Here is a 24,285-nt window from a genome sequence, read left to right on the forward strand (position 1 = left end):
ATATTTTTGCCTTTTCTTCCTCTTCAATTCCCATTCTTTTGTCTGGAATAATTTTCTCTGGTTTGAAGAACTCTCGTTCATATATATTTTCCTTTAGAAACAAATCATGATGAAGAATCGCCTGTTGATTATGTAGAAATATTTTTATTTATCATAAGATTAAAATATTATTTTGGAAGTATATACTTTAATACTGATAGTTGTTTCTTTCAACATTTAAGATGCCATGCCACTTATCTGTGGCTTTTCTCTTTTTAAGTCAGCTTTCAGTATTTTTGTTGGTACAACTAAAGTAATATAATTTTTTATTCTCAGTCTGCTTTTAATTTTTTGGTCTTAGATTTTCAGCAGTTTTACTGTGAGACCCAGATGTGTGTACTTACCCAGCTCAACTGAGAGACAACTATATTGTTGAGTCTATGGACTGGATCTTTTGTGTCAGTTTTGGAAATTTTGGGGATATTATTTCTTTAACTAGAGTTCATTTTGTCTTTTCTCTCTAATCCACTTCCAGGATTCCAAACATCAAATCTCATAAACCTCTCATATTCATTTCTATATTTTCCCCTTCTTCCATGCTTATAGAATCCTCCTTTGATTTAATGTATCAATGTATACTGTACCAAGGGATGAATCATTTGTCTCAGGTAGTCATGACATTCCCATTCCTTTTTCCAGATTTTATTTCCAACTGTCCTTGTAGTACCAGTGTCTAGGATTCTAAGTTATGCTTACTGGGGTAGAAATGCTGCAAAGATTTTGACAATATTTTGTTTCATGGATGGAGAAATCAACACTAATGGCAAAAAGTTTTTACCCCTATTTCCCTTCTTTCACTAGGAATATTGGTGGAGGATATAATGCCTGGATTTGTGAGTTTCAACCTAAATTGTGAAAAGTAATATGTTGAAGATGGTTAGGTAGTAAAATTTAAAGATTTTGGGGCCCTGAAGACTTTGTTTAGCCATGTACATATCTCCTGCAGTCTTCTTGTTACATGAATAATTAAATGACTTTATTGTCAAGTCATCATTAGCTAGGTGTTTATGACTTAAAAACAACAGATGCAAATGAGGAGTTGATGTCTAGACAGCATGGAAAGGTTTAGGAGGGACTGAATGTTCTAGGCAAAATAATCTGTTTATTCCAAGATATAGCAGAATAAGGAGAGGTTATACTAAGGAACCCACATATAATCTAGTATTGATGCTGAAAGTAATGCTGACTAGCTTATGGGTACTTCATAACCAGATTTTCATTGCAAGAAAAATTACTATCGAGAAAGTATATTGGAGGAGAAGTGAATGTAGCTAGAAGTGCAGACACTAGTGAGGATAGTATAGCATTATTATAAGTACTGAATTCAGGTGAGCATAATGGAATGAAGAGGAGATATTTATTACATAAATATTTGTTTTGTATGTGAACAGAATTGATTATTTATAAGATGTTAATTGTATTGATGATGGAGTGATATAAGAAAAGGAATAATGAAATATGTCTCCCAGGTTTGTGACTTAAGTAATTATTTGGATAATGGTAAGATTGATAAGGTTGATTAAAGGTATACAAAAAAATAATATTAAACTTTTTTTTTTTTTTACTACGAGAACCAGTGTGAAGTAGTAAAAAAGAGTTGTAGAAAACTGGATAATTATTTGGGTTCTAATCTTAGTTGTTGCCAATAGAATGCCTGTACATGGATAACTATATAACCTCTTTGGGCTTTAGTTTATTCATTTGTAAAATAAAGTAGCAGATAAAAATCTAGTTTTCTTCCCAACTTTAAATTTCATTTTTACATATAAACATCCTATTGAAACAGCATGCATTAAGAAATATAATTTAATAGATGAATATATTTAACACAATAGTATGACTACAATACATAATTAATCAATAACAGGAAGTTTTCAGTCAAGTTTTCAGTAGGCAAATGTGTGGTTACCTCCTCTCAGGACTACGTCAATTACAACTGAACTACAGAACATTACGGAGAATCATCTGAAGTCTAGCTGAACTGAAGCCCTACAACTATGGACATACAGAAGCCACCTCGAGACTGGTAGGTGGGGCAGAGATGTGGAATGGTCTGGTTCTACACCTGTGTGTGACCATTAAAAATCTCGGCTACAGCTCTGAGGAGTGAGGGGTCCCAGCCTAGGGTTTCAGTGTTGGGGAGAAAAGTTTCCATAATTTCTGACTGTGAAAACCAGTGTACATTGTGGCTGAATGAGACAGAAGGTGGCTGCACTCCCAGGTCCTCCTCTTGAAGGGACCGTGCATAGACTTAGTCTGACAGACTCACTCGTTCTGAGCTCCAGCATTAGAGCAGGAGCTCCAAAGGCACTAGGGACATACAGGGAGGAACTGAGTTATCTGACTTCAGGATGAGAGTTGGAAGAGCAGCTTTCTCCTGGATGGAGTAGCAGGCAGAAGCCATTCTTTCCTTTTTGAGCCCTCCCCCTCCCTATGAGCAGACACACACAGATGCCATATCTGAATCTCCATCAACTTGGCTACATCTTTGTTTTGCCCCTCCTTAGAGATTTCCTGATACCATGCCCCACCCAACTTCTGGGCACACCCAAGTCCCTTGCAGTAGTATTTCTGTATAAACAGCCTGCTTTAGCTTATGCTGCAGACATTCTTAAAACCTCTCAAAGGTTCACAAAACCCAAACAAGCAACATCTGCACTTCTGGCTGAGCTTCCCTAAGCCTGGCACCAGCAACAGCCAGCCTTGGTTAACAGCTTGGCTTCTCAAGTTAACTCCAGATATAGAACAGGTGGCAGGCATCTCTGGATTGCTTTGTGGTTCATGCCAGGTGGCCCTGAGCAGAGCACAGACTGCAGCTGAACTTATCCTGTGGCGAGGCCCCTCGCAGGTGGCCCCAGTGCTGGCAGGCATAGTAGCCAGCTTTGGACTGGGCTTGACCAACACCCAGTCATCTCCAAGGATGACACACCTGCAGACTGTGCAGGATCAGAGCTCTGCTAAAGCAAACTCTCTCTATAGAGTCAGCCCTATACAATAGCTCCTCACCTGTAGTCACAGCCAGTCCTCACAACCAATCATCCCTCTGATTGACATGCATACAGAAATCAAGTCTCAACTATAACAGAAGGACACACACAACTCACACAAGGGACACACCTGAAGCACCTGGCTCTGGTGACCAGGGAGACTGCACCATTGCATCCCACAGAACACCCACTATATGAGTATAAAGCCACTCTACTAAGACTGGGAGGCATAGTAGCCCTACATAGAAACAAACATAGGAGGCAGCATAAATGGAGAGACAAACAAACATATCCCCAATAAAAGATAAAAACAAAGCTTCAGAAAAAGAATGAAACAAAATGAAGACAAACAATCTACCAGATGCAGAGTTCTAACCACTGGTTAAAAGGGTGCTCCACGATCTCAGAGAGACCATCAACAAAGACATAGGAAACATAAAAATGGAGATAGAAAACACAAAAAAGAACCAGTCAGAAATGAAAAATACAATAACTGAAATGAAGACTACATTAGAGGAATCAACAGTAGATTAGTTGAAGCAGAGGACTGAATTAGCAATTTAGAAGATAATGTAGCAGAAAACTCCCAATCAGAAGAGCAAAAAGAAATAAGAATCCAAAAAAATGAGGAGAGTTTAAGGGACTTGTGGGATAACATCAAGTTTACCAACATTAGCATCGTAGGGGTACCAGGAGACGAGAAAGTACAAGAAATTGAAAACCTGTTTGAGAACCTGGTAAAGAAAATAGACATACAAGCCCAGCAAGTGCAGAGGGTCCCTAACAAGAGGAACCCAAAGAGGCCAACACCAAGACACATCATAATTAAACTGTTAAAGGTTAAAGACAAAGAGAGAATCTTAGAAGCAGCAAGAGAAAAGCAATTAATAACTTATAAGGGAGTCCCCATAAGATTGTCAGATAATTTCTCAGCAGAAATTTTGCAGGCCAGAAGGAATTGGCAGGAAATATTCAAAGTGATGAAAAGCAAGGACCTACAAAAAAAGATTACTCTACCCAGCAAAGCTATCATTTAGAATTGAAGGACAGAAAAGAGTATCCCAGACAAGAAAAAGCTAGAGTTTCTCACCACCAAACCAGCATTACAAGGAATGTTAGAGGGACTGCTTTAAGACAAAAAAAAAAAAAAAAACTACACAAAACAAAACAAAAATAAAAAATATGAATAATAAAATGGCAATAACTATGTATCCATCAATGATTACTTTAAATGTAAAGGGATTAAATGCTCCAATAAAAAGATAGGCTGGCTGATTGGAGAAGAAAACAAAACCCTTACATTTGCTGTCTAGAAGAGACTCACTTCAGATCAAAAGACACACAGAGACTAAAAATAAAGGGATGGGGAAAATATATTTCATGAAAATGGAAATTTAAAAAAACAAAGCTGTAGTAGCAATACTTATAACAGACAAAATAGACTTTAAAACAAGGGTTGACAAAAAGTACCCAGTAATCCCATTTCTGGGTAATTATCCAGAGAAACCCAAAACGTTACTTTGAGGGGACATGTGTATCCCATATGTTCGTTAGAGCATTATTTAAGGTAGCCTAGAGGTGGCGGTAGCAGGGGTGTTCATTGATGGATGAATGGAAAAAGAGGAGGTGGTATAATGGAATATTGCTCAGCCGTGGAAGGGAATGGAGTCTTGCCATTTGTGGCAGCATGGATGGACCTGAAGGGTACTATGGTGAGTGGAGTATGTCAGACAGTGAAAAACAGATGCAATGTAATTTTTCTTATATGTGGAATCTAAAAAACAAAATAAACAAACAAACGAAGCAGAACAAACTCATAGGTACAGAGAACGTTTTGATGGTTGCCAGATGGAAGGGGGCTTGGGAATGGGTGAAAAAGGGGAAGAGATTAAGAAGTACAAACTGATTTTACACAGTAGTAATGGGGATGTAGGGTATTGTATAAGGAATATAGCCAATAATATTGTAATAACTATGTATGGTTTCAGATGGGTACTATTGGATTGTTGGAAAAGTCATGACATATTTTTTCTATGTTTTTCTTAGCAAAAATGCATCATGATTTTTCCAACAACCCAATAGATTCATTGGGCTGATAGATAAGACAGGGGCTGGAGGGCATGGTGAAAAGGGGGAGGAATTAAGAAGTACAAATTGGTAGTTACAAAATAGTCACAGGGATGTAAATCAAAACATATATAGTCAATAATATGGTAATAACTAGGTATAGTGCCAGGTGGGTACTAGATTACTCAGAGGGATAACTTCTGAAGTTATATAAATATCTAAGCACTATGTTGTACACCTGTAATTAATATAAAATAATATTGAATGTCAATTGTAATTGAAAAAATTAAAAAGTGAGGGAAGCTGACAGGGAAATAAGAGGTTCAATTTTCTAAGTACAAAACAGATACATTGTGGGGATGTAATGTACAGCATAGGGAATATAGTCAACAGTATTGTGATAGCATGGTACAGTGTCAGGTAGTTGTTGGACTTATGGTGATATCCTCATTAGGTCCATAAATGTTGAATAATAATTTTGTACACCTGAAACTATTATAATATTGTATGATAGCTATATTTTAATAAAAATCTTTTTAAAAATCAATAATAGTTATAAAACTATAAATTCAAATATAGAAATATGAAAAAAACTAATTATAAAATAAACATGCCACCAGCCAGAGCCACTGTTAGCTTCTCCAAGTCAATAAAAAAAGTTAAAACTATTATCTACCTTTGTCATCTTCCAAATTAATCTCCTACTTCCTTCTTCTCCCAGGCAAAACACATATTTTGAGCTCTCATCATGTAAAAATACTTACCTAGTTTTTGTTATTAAAACAAACATATAGGGGCCGGCCGAGTGGCTCAGTTGGTTAAGAGCTCACTCAAGAGTTTGAGCTCTGAGCAACAGCAGTTCGAGTCCAGCCCAAGCTGAGCAGTCGCTGAGCTGCCAACAGGTAGCAGGATGGCTCAGCTTAAAAAAAAACCAAAAAACAAAAAACAAACAAACATATACATATATATACATATATGCACACAGACACACACAGATATATATATAACATATATGCAACATATATGTGTATACTTTTGTGAGGTGTACATATATGTAAGAACACACACACACACACACACACACATACACACATAGGAAGGTTGGACAATTAAGTTCTCAAAGTTTCCACCATGACATGGTGTGTGTACATACATATATATGTAAGAGAATATTTTGTTCTGAGCGGCGGTCCTAAATTGCTTCAATTTTTTTCTTCATTTGACTTTATTTTTTCTTATAAATATCACATGGCAAATTTCTTCTCGTAAGTGTCATGTTTCCTCAAAGCGTTTTTGCTCATCAGCTTACATGGGGACTTCCACTCAGAATTGAAGGTCTAGATTGAATATCTCTCCTTGGAAGCCCTTCACTTATCTATCTCCCCCATTTTAAGACTCACCACTTGTTTATGTGTTTTTCATTCAGCTTCCCATATTCCTTCATCATAACCCATTTCTTGCCATCTTGCAAATAGTCATAGTTGAGCAATGTACCATCCTTATGACTCTCTGAGATACTTTAGTGAGGAGACTTGTTTTTGAGAGAGAGAGATGAAATTGGGTAAAAAATGAGATTAAAAAAAAGGGTTTTTTTGGCAGGATTGGCCATAGATTAGCAATTTCTGTTGCCAGTAATAAACCACCAATTATATTTTAAACACTAGAGCCATTTCAATATAACAAATAAATAAGTGTTTCATTCACTCAGTGTCAAATCATTCAATGTCCTCTCTCTTGTTTCAGTTATAAGCTTAACAGTGACTATGCTAAACAAGGGTAATTTATCTTGACATTTTGTAGATAACCAAACACAATATGATGTTACATTATCACATGAAGATGGAATATATTAATAAATTGCTCTTCTCATCACTTGCTTTTACATCTAAAATGTTATAGCAATGTATATGCTGAAGCAAAATCAATATCAACATGGCATAGTTGATTCTGCCAGTTGTTATGGCAATGTTAGGGAGATTGATTTGTTTTGGGCTTTAATGATAACAATATAAAGATAAAATATAAGTGTATCCTATGAATTAAAATGACCTAAGTATTAATAATTAACCTTTTAGCTATTTTTCAATGATGACAAAGGAATGATCAATGTATGGAAGTTATTCTACTTATATTTGGCATGCCACTCTATGTATTATTTTTACTGTCATACATTGTACAATATCATTATTCTACATATAGGGAAATTGAGAGACTTATTAGTTTAGCCATTGCCAAAACTCCCATACTTCTGGATTAGCATCAAGGAAATTATTTTTAATAAGCTGTTTTATTCTTCTGATTTACATGTTCCTCATTGGTGGATATCAAGGACACTGAGGATAGATAAACGAGCTTCCACTCTCTTCTTTTCTGACAAACATAATTTAAAAACCAATAATACCCATCAATGACTTTATATTGAAATGAAGCTTCATTTGATTTAAGAGAATTCTGAAGATATATTGTTCCTCCACACTTGCCAAATGTGGTCCACTTAAGCAACAGGATATTATACAGTTGGCTTCTGCCTACTCTGAGTTTTTATGGACGTAGAAACCTAGGTGTTGTTTGCCAAGCAGATGTGTATATATATGGTCAGCATAGTCTACACTGCACTACACTACACGACTGAAGCACGCAACAACTCATTCCAGGCATCAAGTCTACATAAACGCATGCACGCACCCACATGCACACACAAATACACTATGATACTTAAATATATTTTCATTCAAGCCATTCTGTGCGCATCCTACTCACTAATCTCCCACTCCCTAGATAAATCTGAAAAACCTCTACTTCCTGCTGGAACAATCCTGAACATTTTTCAATGAAGCGATTGGAGTTAAATGTAAAATTCTGAATAACATCCAAAATAGTCAACCATACTGAGAACTTCTAATTAGGACTTTGTCTTATTCATTTATTCTTAAGTGTATATCTTCATCAAAAATGTTATACATGAAAATATTTGCCAAGTGGTATAAAGCACTCACATTCATTTAAATTTGAAATGAAGTGACTTGACTTTTAGTAGTAACAGACATCCTTTGAAATTCTCATGACTCTCAATATTTTAACTGGATATTATCTTGGAATGAAAACCAAAATTAAACAAACAATCACAAGGTGCATGTAAAATTAGCAGCTATTTTTATCTTGACTAATAAACAGAGAGAAGAGTTTCAAGTGTAACCGCTTGAATTACTCTTGTAGAAGAAAATGTATCATTTAACTCAGAGAAGAGATTCACCATCACAGTGTTGCCCATGTGAATTCCTTATTGGCATAAATCAATAGACTGAAGCCCAGATGGAGGGTTTCCACAGCAGGAAGAATATGGTAAAGACAGCAAATTTTATTTTCCAACATACCTCATTAAGAATGAGCTTCTACCTTCAGTAGGATCATTTGTTAATTCTTATTGAGATGTAGTGGGAAATATCGGAATCATTTAAATTGATCACTAACGCTTGTCAAGAGTGTTCTTACTGAGAGTGTGAATATTGGATAGGAGGAAAGTAGGGCCATAAAGCAAAACAATTAATTTTCATTCAAGTATGTTTACATTTTATTTTTAATCCTTGGACTGAGTGTTTTGAGGGTGATCTATAATTAATTGGAACAAAGTTAACCTCCTTTACTGTTACTTTCTTCAAAGTTCCTCACAGCCTAAATAGCTTACTCCCCTTTCCCCAACATTTAAAGTAAAATTTATGCCTCTGTCTATTATGGAAACGTAATAGTTACTCCAGTTTCATGACATTTTTTAAACTTTGTCTATATATATGATTATAAATGTAATATGAATTATTACTAAAAATCAGCCTTCTCTGTGTTTTTTAAAATAATTCTAGACAACCTTAAGCTATCTCATTGCATTCAACTGTACAGTTTGTAGACCATTTGTCTTTTGAATTGAATTCCTCTCTAGATTTCTTTAGCATACATTACATGAAAAGTCTAAAGCAGATTTCAATATGATATTTGAAATACTTAAATGTGGTAGGCAGAATAATGGGCACCCGGTGATGTCTGTGCTCTAACCCCCAAAACCAGTTGTAGGGGAAAATTTCCCCCTCTTGGTTCTTCTTGGCTATTCTCAAAGTTAAGTTGAAACCAGACAGATTAACAGGAGAAATGATTTAATTCATACACATGGAGGTCTCACAGAAGTGAGACCTCAAGAAATGATTAAAGCAAGCAGCCTTTATTCTTCTTGGTAAAGACAATAAATTTGTGAAGAATTGATGAGACAAAGAAACTAGGTTTGGGTATTTAATTAGTAAAGAATTTAAACAGAGTTTGGGCTTAGGGTAATAAATTAGTAAAAGAGTGACAAGTTTTGTTTACACAGATATACGTCACTTAACAATGGGGATAATTCTGAGAAATATATCATTAGGCAATTTTGTCATTGTATAAACATCACAGAGATTATTTGCATACACCTAAATGATACAGCCTACTACATATCTAGGCTACATGGGATAACTTATTGCCCCTAGGCTGCAAGCCTATATAGCCTGTTACAAAACTGAATACTGTGGGCAACTGTAACACAATGTAAGTAGTTGTGTATTTAAACATAGAAAAGGAACAGTAAAAATATAGTATAAAAGATTAAAAAATTGTACCCCTATGTAGGGCACTGACTATGAATGGAGCTGGCAGGACCGGAAGTTGCTCTGGGTGAGTCAGTGAGTGGGGAGTGAATGTGAAGGCCATACTGGACACAACTGTAGACTTTATAAACACTGCATACTTAGGCTACACTAGAAATATTTTTTAAAATTGCTTCCTCCAATAATAAATTAACTTTAGCTTACTGCTCCCTTTTTTACTTTATAAACTTTTTTTTTTAAACTTTTTGACTATTTAGTAATAACACTTAGCTTGAAACACATTGTCAAGACATCATTATGGCTACCATGTCACTAAGCAGCAGGAATTTTTCACCTCCATTATAATCTTATGGGGCAACCCTCATATATGCAGTCCCTTTCTCGCTGAAACACCGTTATTCAGCACATGGCTGCACAAATTTGGGGCCCTATCTCTGGTGATAAGAATGTTTCTCTGTCTCCTGGTTCAGGGAGGGTAACTTTCCTATGGGAGATTTATTTCCTACTTTCAGGGGGATGGAGAGAGGAAGGTCAGAGTGTTCTTGAACTGGCTCTTTCTCAAGTAACTTTCATTCAAAATAATCAATATGCCAATTTGGCATATTTGGGGGCAGTCTGCTCTGAGCCCTATCACTGTGAATATGTTACCTTACATGGGAAAAGGGATATTGCAGGAATGATTAAATTAAGCATTTGAGATAGGGAGATTATCCCAGATTATCTAGGTGGCCACAATGCAATCTCAAGGGCTCTTAGGTTTAGTCTACTGTTGTGAGATCCTCAGACAGAGAGACAGACACCAAGGCTCAGGGTGGGAAACAACGTTTATTGATGCTGGCACCGGCTCAGCGGATTCACATCCAGAGGCTGAGCCCTGATCCAGACAGGACTCAGAGCTGTATACCCTGAGGTTTCTTGGTTAGCAGCTAAGGTTCCTTATTAGGACATGGGGCATTGTGTTAGTTCCTGACTGGCTCCCGGGTGAGGTAGGAATTCGGAAATTTTAAACACGAAAGTCTTGGTGGCCATGTGGTCCAGGAAAGCCTTTGTCTATGATTCCCTGCCACACTACTAACTTACACTATTCTTCAAAAACTAAGATAATGTTTATCTAATCACTTAAACATTGACAAACAAAAAAGTCCAAAGTTGTATGGTTAATAAATTAAAATTATGCCCTATTTTTAATCTATAAATCAAAACTCTATAAAATTTAGGTTACTCAAAAGAAGAAAATCTAACTGTTAACAAAAATCAGACTTTGTAAGAGCTCTAAAAAAGTATACTCATTAACGCAGAGGTCATATGACTTTTTTTTTTTTTTTACTGAACATCTGTGCTGATGGACTGGACTCAATTCATGACCACACTGCTGCCTGTAAATTTGTCAGAGCATGAATATAGTACTTTTGATGTAAATTTATTTAAATGATCTGTATGTATGCTTTCCAGCAAAATGGGCATATTGATTTTATTGATATAGTTAAGTTTAAACTGTTGTGGGGAACCCAGACAAAGAGACAGGACACCAAGGCGTGGGAAGCAACTTTTATTAATGCCATCACTGGCTCAGCGGATTCACATCCAGAGGCTGAGCTCCGAACCGGGCGGGACTTGGGGCTATATACCCTAAAGTTTCCAGGTTAGCAGCTAGGATACCTTATTAGGGCATGTGGCACTGTGTTAGTTCCTGACTGGCTACTGGCTGAGGTAGGAATTTAGAAATATTAAATGCGGAAGTCTTGCTGACCATACAGTCCAGGAATGTCTTTGTCTGAAGCCCGCGCAAAATCCTTAGTGACCACATGGTCTGGGAAAGCCTTTGTCTAGGGCCCACTGCCACAAAACCACATGAAAAAAATCAGTGAGGCAATTTTGTCAATGTATTAGTTTCCTAGAGCTGCTGTAAATAATCACCACAAACTAGGTATATTGAAAATAACAAATGTTCTCTTATGGCTCCAGTGGTCAGAAGCCCAAAAGCAAAGTGTCAGCAGTGCTGTACTCCCTTTGAGGCTCAAGAAGAGATTCCATTCCTTGTCTCTTCCAGATTCTAGTGTCCTTAGCCTTTCCTGGATATCTGGCCGGAACACTCTAATCTTTGTCTCTCTCTTCACATAGGCTTCGTCTCTTCTCTGTGTATCTTCCCTCTGTGTGTCTCTGATAAAAATACTTGTGATTGGATTTGGGGCCCACGTGGGTAATCCAAAGTGATCTTCTCCCAATGTCTTCAATTTAGTTACTGCAAATACCCCTTTTCCAAATAAGGGCACATTTATAGGTTCTGAGGATTAGGATAAGAAAATATCTTTCTTTTTTTGCAGGGAAGGGGTCACCATTCAAGCCACTACAGTCAGGTTGGCAGTAGTCACTTATTAAGTTTCAAGCTCAAACTCACAGGGAATTTAAACTCAATATAAGAACTTCATTATCAACATGGCAAACCAGGTAAACACATTCTACTTTTATGCAAGATGGCTTTCACATTCCCTTCAGCTTGACTAAACTTTAGGGGTTTCTTCCTTACAATAGGCCCTGACCTTTCTTTGCTTAGAGCATTTATTTTAGAAAATTTGGAATTGTAAATTCTTTCTCTGGTCCTTTGAGATGTAAATATTTCTCAATAACCTGGAACCCATACCTTTGAAATGTAATCATCAAGGAAGACAGTGCCCCTATTTCCCAGTCTCTAAAGGATCCTAGGAGCCAAACTTCAATAAACGCGGACAATAAGCGCAGATTAGCAAATGCAGCCTAATCACATTGTACAACTCCCCTTCCAATGCCCTCTGGTATTTTTCCACTAGCTTTCCACAGCTCTTCAGAACTCTCTCACCTTTTGTTATTGTGGAATTGATTTCAGCCTTTTTCCCTAATTACAATATTTTGAAAAAAGTTGTCCTTGTCTGTTAACCTGTCTGGTAAAATTTTTCTTGGACACTTCTTACCACACTTGTAAATATCCACGCCTAAACACAATAACCAAGCCACACTTGGCCAGTCAATTTGGCCTCTTGCAAATTTCAAATGGGTCCCCTCCTCCCCATGCCTGTCATCATTGTCTTAGTGAAGTTGTACCTCCCCTTGTACGGAGGGCTGAAACCTCTTCGCAAATGGTTGCCTACATCCAGTTTATCTCTCTCTTAATCAATTCTAATTTTCTGACTAGAATTGCTTTTCTATGACCAAATCTATCATCTTGTCACTCCCCTTTTTCAATCTCTCTGACGATTCTCCACTGTATAGTGTGTAAAGTCAAGAGTCTTGAAAATGGTGTGGTGGTTTTGTTACCGAACGGAACTGGGGTTCAGCCACTAGGTAGGTGTCAGCCAAAAGAACACTCCAAGTTGATTTTATAAGTAGGAAGTTTATGACAAACCAGCAAGCAAGGAGTGCACTGGGGATCAATCCCAAAGCAGTATCTCCCCAGGAAGAAAGGACTGAAAAGCTTTATAGGGCTGGGTGCTTATATCGTGGCAGTTTGCAAACATGGCTGTACACATATCTCATATACAGAAAATGGAAGATAAGCTCTATCTTGGGTGGAGATTTTAGGATTATAATGAGGGTATAATAAGAAAAGTGCCTGCTGAGGTCATTAAGGGGTCTCCAGGTGGTTTCAGGTAGCTTCCACACATCTTTACCTTCTGGTAAAAACATCTCGGGAAGCATTGTTAGAGTTCAAGCAGGCCAACAAGCATCACAAATACCTAAGTAATTACATAGGCTTTCTCCATGCTTTTGACCCTCCTGTACAACCTAGGTGAGCTGCAGTGTGTACTCTATCACTTGTTCACATTGAACTATTCTTTCTGGAACTCGCCGTCTGTTGGGATGGGTCAAAAGTTAATTTTGAGCAAAATTTGGAAGGCAGGGTTACAACAGAAGCCAAGAAGTAAAACAACAGGCAAGCTTCTCTGAAGGTCATCATGGTTAGAGATGCTGACGCAAACACAGAAGTACTGTCCTTCTTCTGCCTTTGTTCTACCCTTTCTGTGACCGGCGCTCCTTTCTAAGAGCCAGTCCTGCTGAACAGCCGTAGCCGGTAACTGTCCATATGTGATAGTTTCTATAGCCCTCTCCATCGGCTTCATTTCATGCTTCTATTCTGGCAGCTGGACATGGCTGTCTTCCCAGATTGGCCTGCGAGCTCTGACATGTTCACACATGCCAGGGTTTCTGGAAGGCTAGTTAGAGGCTCCACAATGGTTCTCCAAAATCTCTGTCTTATTTCTTCCTTCCCTAGCTTTTTCCCTGAAATTGAATAAGGTCTATTACTATAATACTCATACTATTTCTGCTTCCTTAATTGAGCCTTAACTAATATAGGTGATTTTCAGCCCTTTACAATCCTTATTTCTACTTACTTTTCCAAATTCAGGCATATTATAGTGACCTGTGTGGCTCTGTTCATGCTCTTTCCTCTGCAGATGATTCTGATAATGCTCTTCTTACGCCTATCTGCTTGGTGAACTCCCAAATATCCTTCAAGGTACTTCCTGTGAAGACTTGTAACCATCCCAGCCATCGATGGCATCATTCGCTCTATTGTCTAAACTCCAGTTAAAGTTTGCATTTGTAACTTGTTCCTGCTTTTATTATATCCATTAACAAGACATTATGATTAAATACCTGACTCAACAACACTGATATTTTCTTTTTGGATAGTTTATTTCTTAGTTATGATTGTCCCACCAATATTAAGCATATATAGTCATTTCTCAATAATTTATTCACACCTAACTAACATCTAATTTTGTATGTCTTTAGAGTGGATTCAAAAAATATTTATAACTACTAAAGCTGGTAGTAATTTTTCCTTCTTTTAATATAATAACTCATGTACACATACTTTGTGGAATCACTATTTAATACCCTTTGTTATGGTTCTTGCTATCTGTGACTGATCTTCCTGATTAGATTAATACCATTTGAATGGAACACATAATATCTATGTCAAGAACTTTTTGAATCACTGAAATGTTCACAATCTATAGAGATGTATATATCTTATAGAGCTGAGTTCAATCATCACTATAAAGTTAGACAATTAACTTTCAGAAGAAGACTACAAACACAAGGAGCCTTCAGCTGATTAAAACTTTTTAAAATGTTTTATTCTGTTTTCCCTAAGGTATCGACTACTCAGGAATTAAAATTATCCAGCTGTCAGGTTCTGAGCTCATTTATGGCTAACACATATTCATCTAAGTAGAAAAGCTTTTCTTTGGATGATTTTGTTTTCACACATTACTGGTAAACATTTATGATGCTTTAATTCCTAGCCTTCTCTGGGTAACAGATGTTGTCAATTGACCTTTGTTAACTTACTTCACCAGGTGTGATTTTGTGGGTGGGCTGCTCAGGTTTTCTGTTTTGGCTCAGTGGCTTCATAAATTCTTATTAAACCTGTTTTGACAAAATTCATGCCCTTGATTCTAGATATTCTGAATTGAAGCCACAGCAGATTTATTGATAATAGGTAGAAGTAGAAAAATAAGATTAGGGGAATGATCAAAGACAGAGAGCAAGAGGAATAAAAAATCTCTTATACTGGTGGTTTCCAACCTCTGGGCTTCTAATGTCTAGGGAACTATGAGCGTATTGCAAGCAATGTAAATCCAAGCATTCATCAATCATCCTTTGTAGACCATTTGAATAAAATTTTACACACATATATCAGTTTTTCAAAGTATATAAATGCTATGATTGTGAATATGCAAATTAATTAAATGTTACTTTGTTACAAGTGTATTTTTCATAACGTATTTTTTTAAGGTATACTGGCTAAAAGTACTTTATGAGAGTCTATAGAAAGCTACCCAAAATGTGTACTTACACTAAAATAGGTTGAAAAGTACTGTTTTGTGCAACTGAAGTACTTTCCAGGGTCAATTCAACGGAGTAATATCTTCAGAATAAGAATTATAAGTAACAAACTATGCACGTTTGTGAACTCCTACTTATGATATCACTCAACATTGCTCCTTAAAAATAATTTAGAAGAAAAAAGCAAAATAATACTTCCAAATAATAATGCCAAAATACCTCCACCATTTCCAATTTTATCATTAATATCAAAACCCAATTATTTTCAAAATTTATACTTAAAGATGTTAAAGAAAAACTAAACCCAAGACTAAGATAGAGGTCTGAGGTATGGGAACCAAATGAAAAAATGAAAATGAGGCAGGCATTCAATATGTTTAAAACTTTTTTTTTACATCTTTGCCTTTTAAAAAAATCTTTGTTATAGCCCCCAATATCAGAGTTAAGGTCAAGTTTTGTCTGTTTATTAAAAAAGTTTTAACGACATGTGCTAGAATGTCTCCAATACATTATCACCTTATATTTATCTTTAGAGTCCAGAGCTCTGAACTGCCAGCCTGTCAAAAAGAACCAAATGAGGTTCATTGTGGAGTTTTGATTTCCATGCAGTACAATTTTCAAATACTTTTAAAGGTGATTACAATACACATTGTTGCAATAAATTTAATCATAGTTCAGTGACCTGCAATAATAATGCCGCTTAAAATATCACTTATCAAATTACTTCTTTACAACAAAAAAAATCATGTTTATCAGATGTTTAGAACAGGGACAGGTATGTCCCTGTCCTAATGCAGACGGGGGTGCTTAGCATTTTACTTGAGCAGTGATCTTGAAATTCACTCAGCAAATGACCACAGCTCTTTTCACCAAAGGTCAGTGAAGTCCCTAGTGAGTGACTCATCTCCTTCCTCCATCTGCATTGAATTTTCTATTACTTTCTTTCTTTAAAAATCTCAACCCAGCAATTTCTGATACCAAGACTCAAAAAAAAAAAAACATAAGTTGTGCCATTTCTTTGCTGAAGAAATTTTAGGTTTAGTTTTTTCTTTTTTTTTACATTTTTAATTGAAATATAGTTGACATATAACATTTTATAAATTTAAGGTATACAATATGTTGATTTATATACTGTAATATGATTGCCATTATAGTGATAATTAGCACTTCTATCATGTCACATAATAACTATTTCTTTTTTGTGGTTGGAATAATTAAGATCAAGTTTCTTTGCAGTTTTGATGATTATAATAGAATACTGTTTCTATATATACCATATTCATTAAATCTCTAGGACTTGTTTACTACTAGTTGTAACTTTAAAAGCAATTCTAAAAATAGGTTTTGAACCATGTCCCATATTTTCTTTCTGTTTAATTTATGTGTTCTGGCCCTTCAACTAATATGTCTCTTCTTATACATTTTTTTTAATTGGGGAATTGGGGAGAGGGACCAGCCAAGTTGTTGTTCTTTAATCTTAGTTGTGGAGAGCACCAGTCGCCATTTGGCTGCCTGTCGGCAGCTCGTGGCCTCTAAGCTCAAGGTGCTGTGTTCAATCTTAGTTGGGGGTGGGTGGGAGTCGAACCAGCAGCCTTGTTAAGGGTGCACACTCTATCCACTGAGCCATCCGGGCAGCAGCTCAGCTCAAGGTGCTGAGTTCAGTCTTAGCTGCAGGCGGGCATAGCCCATCATCGAACAGTCTTGTTGTTAGGAGCACGTGTTCTCACCAGCTGAGCCATCCTGCCACCTGTTGGCAGCTCAGCTCGGGTGCAGCATCACTGGCTCATGTGGGAATCGAACCAGTAGCCCTTTTGCTCAGAGCTCGCACTCTTAAGCTAAATTTTAACCAACTGAGCCACTTCGCTGGCTCCTCTTATGCATTTTTAATCTAAAAATATATTGAGATTCCAAATTAAAAAATCACATTTATAAATCATTTTTAATTTTCTTTAATTTTTAAATTCAATGAGTTATGATAAAAATGCCAACAATATTTTTTTAGGAAACTTGACAAGCTGGATCTAAAATATATGTAGGAAGGTAAGTGAGCATTATACCAAGCCATTAAAAGAGAAAAAAAAAGGTAATTGTCCTACCTAATATCAAAACAAGTTTAATAACTATAGTCATGGAAACAATATAATATTGATGCAGATATGGGGAAATATATCAATTCAATAAAAAAAATGGATCCAAGAGTGGTAGGTGATTAATATTCCATCTCAAATAGATGGGAAAAGAACAGTCTAATGATACCCGATATTGGGGCCACCTGACTTTCCATTTGGAAAAATATAAAAAGAGATCTCTATATTGACATAAAAAGAAACCAAGTAATAAAACAAACAATAAATATGTTAGAAAAAAAATAGAGCAGAATTATCTATGGAGTTCTTTCAGGAAATAATTTTTAATACATTTCTAACAGTAAATGAAGAAATAAATTATTGATATATTTGCCTAAATTAATGTTTGTAACTTCTATAAGATTAAAGGTGTCATAAACAAAGTTGACATTTAAGCAAGCAAACAAAATAACCTGGGAGAAAATATTATGAGATGTACATGGCACATTAGTAACCAAAAGTTATGCAAAGAAACCAACACATTAAGAAGACAAAATTCCAAGAGAAAATAGACAAAAGATTGGAAGAAAAAAAATTATACAAGCATATGACAGATATATGAAAATATTTTTAACCTTTCTGTGAATCAATTTTGCCAATGACGAGTTACAATTCTTTACCCACTTGATAATGTATTGGACATGAATTTTGGACACTTTTGTAATTCTATTGCCTCTTTCTTTCTCTCTGGACAAATACTGGTTATAGAAAATTCATAGAACGATTCACGTTTACCTTACAGCCACTGGAATACCAAACTAAGCAAACCTTTGAATCTTTTCTTCGTACTATGGCTACTGCTCAGCCTTCAGAGGAAATGCTCCGCTGTGGGCCCTGAGATAGTGCTTGCCAAGTGGGCGATGTGAAGGTTAATAAACAGAAACCTCATTTAAATTGAAGTTGGGAGGGCCTGCGTGGGAAGTTCTCATGCCACACTACTCATTGTCAATTACATCAAACAGGAAAAGCATTTCTTTGCATTTCTAAGATGTTTTCCTACTCTTACTCTAGTAGGGAGGAGGATCTTCTCCTTGCCTGGCAACCACACAGAAAACGAAAGACTTACAAATCAACCAATGAAAAGCCACATCACTTCCAACACCCAGTTTCCTCTGAAAGACTTGGTTTACAACCTCTGAACGCTCACCTTTCACCTATTTAAGAATGATTCTCTCCTCTCTTTTGTTTTGGGACTTGCAAGTGGTTCATTGTTATTAGACTGCTTGCCCTGAATTGCACTTCTTTGTTGTTCCCAGGTAAACCCATTTTGCTAGAAAATATACCTAGCTGTCTATTTGCTTAAGGTCAACACCATCAAGGGGTCAGATAAACTGTAAGTTAAGGGGAATTAGTTCCTGGTGAGCTTTGGCAAATGGAAAAACGGGAGGTGAAAAGGGAACCGGAGGTGAAAGGTAACCACACAGATAAATGTGTCTTCCTTTCTCACTATCAGGAACTGCCTCAAGGTGCAGTTCTTTTTTTGCGGGACCTTCCAAGTGAGTAAGGATTTTATCAGCTGAGTGTCTTGCTCTTTTTCTTTGAAACTGGTGGTGGAGAGAGGCCAGCATGGTAATGACTGACATTGTGTTGCTTGGTTTCTTTTCTTTCCTGCTTCCTATCAGCACCCATGCCTCTCCCCAGACACTTTTATTCTAACTTGGTAAGGCTTGCCCCTACCACGTAAAATGTCACCTTTTAACCTCTGGCCTGTGCCGTCTGGAGAACCAAGACTAAGACAGATAATAGCAGGTTTCCCTGAGGGGGTAAGGAAATAATTCTCTGAGGCAGCTATAGATTTATTTTTTCCACAAAGTTTTGGTTCTTAGCCTGATAGGAATATATAAATCAGTATGATCATTTTTTGGCGAGATCTAGTCAAACTAAAATAATTTGTTTATCCTGCTAGCCTTGTACTGAATGTATACGCTAGAGAATAAGTATATGTGTGCAAGAATGGCCCTGTTTAAAAATGTTTATTGCTGATTGTTCATACTAGATATAAATTGGAAACAATCTGAATGCTCATCTGACAGAAGTCAGATATTATCACTACATACTTATGATTCCATTTATATCAAATTCTGAGAAGTCAGCAATATAGTACCAGAAAGCAAAGCAGTGCTTGACAGTAGCAAGGGGTAGAAATGGCCTTTGACTGCAAAGGAGCACAGAGAAATTTAGAGGTCAATGAAAATGTTCTATATCATGCTTGTGTGAGTGTTTCTATTGTTACACACAATTATCACAACTCACCAATTTGAACACTTAAAATTGGTGGATTTCATTGCTTGTAAATTTTCTTTTAATAAAGCTGATTTAAAAATGAGAGGGGGGGGGAGAGAGAGAGAGAGAGAGAGAGAGAGAGAGAGAGAGAGAGAGAGAGAGAGAGGGAGAGAGAGATGATAAATCTGTAGCATCTTGCTAATTTAGGTTATTGGCTTTAATCACACTAAGAATAATGAGACTGACTTCTATATGATACCTAGAATGGATACTAATATTGCTTAGTAGCTTACCAATTTACTGTGTTTTATTTCTGCATCTCAAGACAAGGAGTGTGAACCCAAGTATTTTATTTTTCTGACTCTTCTAAGGAGAATAATAATATTCGCTGTTAGAGTTGTTTTAATAGTTGGTTATGAAGACGAGAATAAGAAAGGGAAGGCATAAAGGGTGACTTATAAGAAGCTATATTTAGATTCTAAAGACGCACCCATGAAACACCACTAAAATATCTATAAGGTAATGAATAAGGTGTAATTCCCCAAAGAAAATAAAAAGAAATAAAAATTTTAAAATAACAAAAAGCAAAACAGGTGAGGAGATCATGATTGAAATCTCAGTTGCACCTGTCTTCTGAAGAAAGGCTGAGAGGAGGAGATGCTGTTACATAATTATACTCACTAGGCTTCCCTCATCTAACCAGATTTCACTTTCTCATTTTCAAATACATATTTTGAAATCAGCAGGGCACCATATTGATCCCTTGACTCCAGAATAAGAGCTACTGTACTAGGAAAGGCCAAGTACATGCTCCTAAACGTCCCTAGTCAATATTTCAGCAATGGTGCAGAGGTGGGCACATACCCTGGATCCACTGGTCCTACTGTACAGAGTATAACATTTAGAAGCTGCCAGCTAATAGAGATTAACTGGCCTCTTAAAGATCAGATGCCAGCTTAGGGATAACACTGCAAGGATGCAGCACAGTTCTTCAGGATGTGAAGAGCCCTTACATTAATGCCTATTATGTGGTGCTATGTCCCCAGGAGGTATTACATATGGGACCATAACCAACAGGTAGAAAAAGAAAATGGGATTAATGGTACTTATCTCACCTAATTACACCCATTCTGAGAATTTGTGTATTTTATCCCCCAACTTTAGCATAAAAAGTGTGTTCCTTGGTAAAGTGTCTAGTAGTTTAGTTTCACATTTGTCACAATCTATCTGGTTTTTGTGAGAGTTAGGCTGGTGGGTCAATGTGCCTGTGAAGACAACCCTCACCTTGCATTTTTTAATTAGTGGAGGATTATACCACAAAGGAGCCGTGAAACCTGGCATACGATCCTACAATTTTCTTATCCTGGTTGGGTTTTGATTGCCACATGTAGAAAATCTAAGACTTGGATATTAGTGTTGGTTTTGAACTATGGTTTTAATGAAAGATTTATTTCTTCAGTTGAACTAAGGTATTCATTCAAACACTTGATTCAAATACTTTTTGTTTGTTTGTTTCTTTACATATTATTTTGTCTGTAAAACATCAGCATTCAGTGCTTCTGCTTATTTTAGGTCATTAGACATAATGTTATTTGACTTGCAAAAATTATATCCATGATTGTTACATACATGTACTACATCAGTAATTCAGCAATTCAGATGCTCTCTAAGGAACACCGTGATCTCCAGGCACTTCATCTCATGATCAATTTTGAGGAAAACTAAAACTCATCATCACCAAGGTTCTTCATAGCTTTAAATTTTAATAAGCATTATGCCGGGCTGGCCGAGTGGCGCATTGGTTAGGAGTTGGCTTGGGAAGCCAGCTCTAAGCAGCAGGGCCCCGGTTCGGATCCCACATGAGGGCCAGTGATGCTGTGCCCTCTACAGCTAAGATGGTGAACAACAGCTCGACCTGGAGCTGGGCTGCCATGAGTCACTGGCGACGGCGTAGGCTGCAGTGGGTCTGGCTGGCAGCTGGCGTGTGCTTTCGTGAGCCACCATGAGCTGCCATGAGTGGCTGTCTAATGGCCAGCGAGTGACTGCCTCCACAACTAGACTGAAGAACAAAAGGACAGCGACCTGTCTGTTCCCCTCCCCCAATTCCCCAATAAAATCTTAAAAAAAATAATAACTGTCATACCATTTGTTTCCCTTTGGTACATTTTTATACATAACTTGCTAAAACTACTTGTCATCCTAATATAATAGCTAAAGGCTTCTGTGTGTTTATTTGTGGGAATAATCATGCAAAGTGCTCATTTGAATAAGTCAGTCACTGATTTATAATCTTAAATCTCAGGAGTTTTCCAAACAATGGGATATTTTGGGTATAAAAATATAGGAAAATTTTGCTTCCTTATATCCAGTTAAGATACTTATTTTTTTTTTCAGCTGAGCCATCCTGCCACCTGTTGGCAGCTCAGCGGCAGCTCAGCTTGGGCTGTGAATCAAACTGGGGACCCTGATGCTCAGAGCTCAAACTCTTGAGTGAGCTCTTAACCAACTGAGCTACTCGGCCGGCCCAAGATACTTTTTAAGGTATCTGGTATCATTTATATTTGGACTGAACTTTTCAGAAGATGCCTTTTGAGATTTACTGAGAAAGTGATTATAATAGATTGCCTTTCCTATATCAGTAAAATATACATATATATTCACATTCATTTAGCTTTAAAACAGCTGACCAGATTTCCCTTAATCTTAAAATTATCTGAGGGTTGACTGGAAGCATAGAAAATGTATGCTGAGAAAAAATTTTAAGAAGTTATGACCTAGATAAGATAGAGAATTATAAAAATAAATGTTCTATAATATCATTTGCTATCTCTAATACACATGCAAACATAGACAGATTTTATCTATCTGCTCATGTTCTCATGTTATATGTGCAACCCATTTATATTGAATCCCCAAGTCTACAGAAGCAGAAAACTCCATCCATGAAAAGATTTGAAGGCGACATTGAATGGTTTCTGTGGCCATGGAATTGACTTTTTTCAAGAAGTAACATCTAAATATTAGCTTATGACTATGGATTTGTATAGCTATCCTGGATCAAATCAGAAACCAAGATTTCAGTGTATTACAGTAACGCTGCTTTGTTACATACCAGTCATCCTGTGGTCTGCAAAAGGCATGAACTATGGGTCGTCTTTTTATACCCATTGAGAACTCAGAGTCTATCAGATAAGTGTTGCAATTTGCACTGTAATTCTGTCTACGTTTTGAGGTCAGTTCCCATTTTGTTTGTGTCCCATGTTTACTTGTGTGTATCTTTTTTTTTGTTTAAATTTATGGGAGAGGGGCAGTATTTTTACTAAGTCTGCTAATTTGAGAACATGGTGCATCACATCATTAGTTTTAATTCATCTAAGTGGCAACTCGATGTAAAAGTATACACTACACAAGAGATTTAAAACCAAGATTTCAAGGACACTACATTTTGTTGTAAAGATAACACATCCACTAAACACTTCCTCTGCACTAGACTCTATGTAGTTGTTGGGATGTGATCCTGAAAAAGATACTCTCTTGTACTACTACACCCTAATAGAGGTAGCTGCATGGTAATACATTACACTAACATCTTGCATAGTCTCCTTTATCCACTCATCTCTGCCTCTTATTCAAGTTGTAATGAATTTCACAAATTACAAGAAATCTGATCTTGATGAGCTTAACTCCTGGATACTCCTAAGACTCTGGGTGCTAATAACTGGTCCTGTTGAAGAGCCCAGAGCACCAGGTACTCACTCTCTGTAACTGTTGCCACCAGACCAAGTCACCACACGTGCTCCATCCAGTCTGCCTCAACCCCACAGAAATTCCTCAGGGCAATCTGCAAGGAAACATCTGAGCACTTTCTAAATAACCTCATCGTAAACTTGGCCTAGCATTTGCTTTCAGTCTCCCCATAATTTTCTCCCTTGTAGCCCCAGAGCACAGCTAGCATTAGCACCGGGCCCTGGATCAAAGTACATTTCTCAAATAACCCCATCATTACACAGCAATATTTTCTGTCTCCTTTTGGAAAAAAATCATTTCTCTGTCTTACAAGTTTCAGGCAGGGTGAAAGTAGAGACCAATAATATTATTAAGAGGACACTTAAATCAATCCTCAGGAATATGCATTCAGATTTAAAGTGACCCTAGTGGGTTCCTCAAGAACAATGAGTGAATAAGGTCTTAACAATTTGCAAAGGGAAAGCTCACAACTGTGAGTTTCCCCAAATCAATGGAATGCTGCAAATTGTTTCCTCACACAGGACCTGTGTTAGAATGTAACGTATAAATGAATGGACCAAATAATCAAATGCCAGCAGCCTTCCAAATAGAAATTCTGTGTGTGTGTATATATGTGTGTGTGTGTGTGTGTGTGTGTGTGTG

This window comes from Hipposideros armiger, unplaced genomic scaffold (genome assembly GCF_001890085.2).
Source record: "Hipposideros armiger isolate ML-2016 unplaced genomic scaffold, ASM189008v1 scaffold_521, whole genome shotgun sequence".
NCBI lineage: Eukaryota > Metazoa > Chordata > Mammalia > Chiroptera > Hipposideridae > Hipposideros > Hipposideros armiger.